At 46.6% G+C, this 4,512-nt stretch overlaps 1 protein-coding gene across 1 annotated transcript in view; it reads right to left on the bottom strand.

Annotated features, from left to right (window-relative positions):
• Positions 1-4,512, bottom strand: part of LOC103624076 (CBP80/20-dependent translation initiation factor) — a gene marked incomplete at its 5' end in the record, with an annotated part of 87,361 nt that overhangs the window by 62,412 nt on the left and 20,437 nt on the right. The gene's annotated exons all lie outside the window — the stretch shown is intronic.

The following is a 4,512-nucleotide window of genomic DNA, read 5'->3' as shown; positions in this document are numbered from 1 at the left end:
GGAACCAGAGATGGCCCATTCATCATCAGAGATGGCCCTTCCATCACCAGAAATGGCCCACTCATCACCCAGGATGGACAATTCATCAGACCCAGGAAAGGCTTTGTGCAGCCCAACTCCAAGACAAGAAAACTTCATGAATATGCTAAAATTATGAGAAGAATAGAATTAATTCGGACTCTGCCCAAAAACTGTATAAGAAGGGACCAGCCGAAGCAGCACTCGTGAACTTGGGAGGTCTGGTGCGATAGAGATCAGATCTATGCGTGTCTATCTCCCGGGCTTGGAGCTGCTTTTCTCGATCGTGGCCTTTGAGACCGATATTCCGGTCACATAATAAATGTTATTTATTTATAAATTTTGATTGGGCAATTCTGTTTACCTCACCCTTGAGGTACACATTATGTTTCCCTGTCCCTCTGTGTTACCCACCAAGTGCACTGAGGTCCTTTAGTAAAAACAATCTCATGGATGGGTTTGCTTTTGCTTGAGGCAGGACTGATCCAAACTGTCTTCCCTAACACATTCCTCATATGCACCATGGGGATTTTATTCCCTTCTACAGTACGTGGAGGTTTTGATTGGGCAGGGCCAGCTCAATTGGTAGAATCTCTAGTGTTAACTAACCAGGTGGCATTTGGTAAATGTAGATCCCAATATTTTAAGGTCCCACCAGTCATTGCTCTTAGAGTGGTTTTTTTAATAGTCCATTGTACCATTCAATTTTCCCAGAGGCTGGTGCACAACAGGGAATATGATACACCCACTCAATACTGTGCTCTCTGGCCCAGGCGTCTATGAGACTATTTTTTAAATGAGTCCCATTGTCCAACTCAATTCTTTCTGGGGTGCCATGTCTCCACAGGACTTCCTTCTCAAGGCTCAAGATGGTGTTTCAGGCAGTGGCATGAGGCACAGGGTATGTCTCCAGCCATCCGGTGGTTGTTTCTTCCATAGTAAGCACATAGCACTTGCAAACCTTGGTGGGTTTGCAGGAGTGTGACATAATCAATCTGCCAGGCCTCCCCATATTTATATTTTAACCATCGTCCCCCATACCATGGAGGCTTTACCTGCTTGGCCTGCTTGATTGCAGTACGTTTCACACTTATGGATAACCTGGGAGATAGCATCCAGGGTTAAGTCCACCCCTCGATCACATTGCATTTCTACCCCGATGACGTGAGGCATCATGGTCCCACCAAGCCAGAAATAATTCACCCTTGTGTTGCCAGTCCAGATCCACCTGGGACACTTTAATCTTGGCAGCCTGATCCCCCTGTCCATTGTTGTGATGTTCTTCAGTAGCCCGACTGTTGGGTACATGTACATTGACATGTACTTTCGCAGTCAACTTTTCTACCCAGGCAGTGATGTCTTGCCACAATTCAGCAGCTCAGATGGGTTTACCTCTGCACTGCCAATTGGTCTTTTTCCATCAGTCCAGTCACCCCTATAGAGCGTTTGCCACCATCCACAAGTCAGTGTACAGGTAGAGCGCTGGCCATTTCTCTCATTCAGCTCTACCTAAAGGCTGCTGGACAGCTTTCAGATCTGCAACATGACTTGATCCACCATGTCCTTCAATAGCTTCTGTGACTTGCCACATAGGACTCCATATGGCAGCTTTCCATTTTTGATGTAGTCCTATAATACTGCAGGAACCATCAGTAAAGAGAGCGTATCACTTTTCATTTTCTGGTAGATGATTATATGATGGGGCTTCCTCAGCACGTGATACCTTCTCCTCCTTCTCCTCCGACAATAGTCCATAATTTTCTCCTTTGAGCAAGTTTGTGATGACTTCCAAGATCCCTGGGCAATTTGGGTTTCCTATTTGAGCTCCCTGTGTGATCAGCGTGACCCACTAACTCTATGTGACATCAGTGGTGTGATGTGCAGAAGGGACTTTCCCTTTGAACATCCAGCCCAGCACTGGCAGTCAGAATGCCAGGAGGAGCAGTGCTTCAGTGCCAATCACTTGTGAAGTACCTTGGACCCCTCCATAAGCTGCCAGCATCTCCTTTTCAGTTGGGGTGTAATGGGCCTCGGATCCTTTGTATCCCTGACTCCAGAACCTCAGGGGTCATCCTCGAGTCTCCCTGAGTACTTTTTGCCAGAGACTCCAGGAAGGACCATTCTCCCCAGCTGCTATGAAGAGCACATTTTTCATATCTTGTCCTGTCCTGACTGGCCCAGGGTTACTGAACGAACAACCTCCTTTTTAATTTTGAAAGGAGAGACTTGTCTTTACAAAAAAGCTCTGGGCCTGCTGGTTGATGAAATTAGCACTGAGAGATCAAAGAAAGGAGATAAAAGAAACAATGAGAAGGGTTCCACTGATTGATGAATGGAAAGAGATTTGTCTCTACAAACAAACTGTAGGTCTGCTGATAAATTAAATTGGATATTGAGAGATGAAAGAAACAATGGGAAAATCATAAAATTCAATAAGAACTAAAAATAAGGGGGGGTTATACATTAGAAGGGAACCTTAGGTATTAGGCATTCCAGGAAGTCTGTACCTCTCAAGTACCTCAGCCAATGGGGAAAGAGAGAGGGAAATGTGGCCTAAAATTAGGGTAAATAGGAGGCTGAACCCTCCAAAAATTTGAGAGACCCCAGGGGAAATGCCCCATGGCCTCTCCCTTTATTAGAATAAAGTAACAGGACTCCTCTGTCTCCTTTTTGGACATAAACCTCTGGTGTTTGTGGATTAATTTTCCTGACAATTTGTTCAAAAGATAGATGTTGTTCAGGACCCCACTTGAAATAATTCTTCTTCTGGGGCACACGATAGAGGGTTTACAATTTGAGTGTAATCTGGAATATGCATCCTCCAAAAATTCACAGCACCTAGGAAACCCTGTGTTTCCTTCTTGCTGGTTGGTGGGGACATAACTGCTATTTTGTTGAACACATCCATTGGAATCTGACAGTGTCCATTTTGCCATTTTACTTCTAAAACTGAATTTCCTGGGCAAGTCCCTTGACCTTACTTTGCTTTATGGCAAAACTGGACTTCAGGAGGATCTGGGTGATTTTCTCTCCTTTCTCAAATATTTCCTCTGCTGTGTTGCTCCACACAATGATGTCATCAATGTATTGCAAGTGTTCTGGAGCCTCACCCTTTTCCAGTGCAGTCTGCATCAGTTCATGGCAAATCGTGGGGCTGTGTTTCCACCCCTGGGGCAGTTGGTTCCAGGTGTATTGGACGCCCCTCCAGGTGAAAGCACACTGTGGCCTGCACTTTGCTGCTAAAGGAATGGAGAAAAACACATTAGCAATGTTGGTGCCACCACTTCTGCCTTGGACTCTGTTGCAGTGGGGATCCTGCAACACGCATATATCAAACCAGGAGTCCCGTGGAAAGGAAATATATATGGACAGACAGATTCTTGATAGCTGTTTCAGAGATGTTTATTTCTCCAGCCGCCTGGCCGGGGCTGTGCTCAGGAACTGTTCCAGTCACGGGACCAAGGGTCCTTCTGCCCGCGCAGGGAACACAAACCAACCAATGGGAACGAGGCTGAGCAGGGGCAGGGAAACCCCGTGTCTGTGCCCTCAGGGCCCCTCTCCCAGGGCTACACGGCAGGGGAGGGACCCCAACACCTCACCCGTTTTATTTTAATAAAAGGAGAATGAAAACAACTGGATAAACATAACAAGAACAGTTTCAAAACAAAACAAGCCACCCTCCTGAGTCTTTAAATGTCCAAACAGATTCTGTGGAACATCTTAGGGCTGACAGAAGGGAGACAGGACTCTCTGAGCATGCTTTGTGGGGAAACTGAGGCAGGAGAGGGTTTAACTTCTTCCCTCCCCCTTTTCATCCCCCACTCGGCATTGGAAAGGGATTTTTGGGGAAACAATTGGCAAAAGCATGGTTTTGTGAGGGAAACCATGGATGAAAAAACGGATTGGGAATACACTGGGGGTAATAGGACATAGGGTAAAAGGGAAAGGTGGGATTAGGAAAGGGAGACTGTAGGGGGGACTTACAATGGAGATATTGTCTAACATGACTACGATTTTTTGCATATATACTGCCTTTTACAGGAACACCATCAGGCCCAGTGACCTGCGACGCTTGTAACCCTTTTCTACCTCGTATAATTTTGAATTCCACGACTTCTCCATCTGCCAAGCTTGGGATGCATTTTTCAGGGTTATTCTTTTTAATAGCAGTTCTATGCACGAATATGTCTTGCTGGTTGTCACACCTTGTTATAAAACCATAATTTTGCTTAACATTATACCATTTTACTATCCCTAAGATCTTAGTTACTATGATCTTTTCCTTTTTCCGAGTGGCTGCTGTTTTCTGTCTCGCTGCGTCTGTGCTCTCTCCTTTGGTCGCTCCCGTGTTGGAATTGTCGGGGCTTCTCATGCCTGCGCGCCCTTCCCGGGGTCGCGTTCGGGGCTGCGCGGGCCAGGCCGGGCCGGGCCGCGCCGCTCAGTTCTCCGTGCGTCGCCTCCTCTGCTCTCCGCTTTGCTGCCGATGCCAGGCGC

The sequence above is a fragment of the Corvus brachyrhynchos genome, unplaced genomic scaffold (genome assembly GCF_000691975.1).
Source record: "Corvus brachyrhynchos isolate BGI_N302 unplaced genomic scaffold, ASM69197v1 scaffold521, whole genome shotgun sequence".
In the NCBI taxonomy this organism is placed as follows: Eukaryota; Metazoa; Chordata; class Aves; order Passeriformes; family Corvidae; genus Corvus; species Corvus brachyrhynchos.
This window is presented reverse-complemented; position numbering and strand designations above follow the sequence as displayed.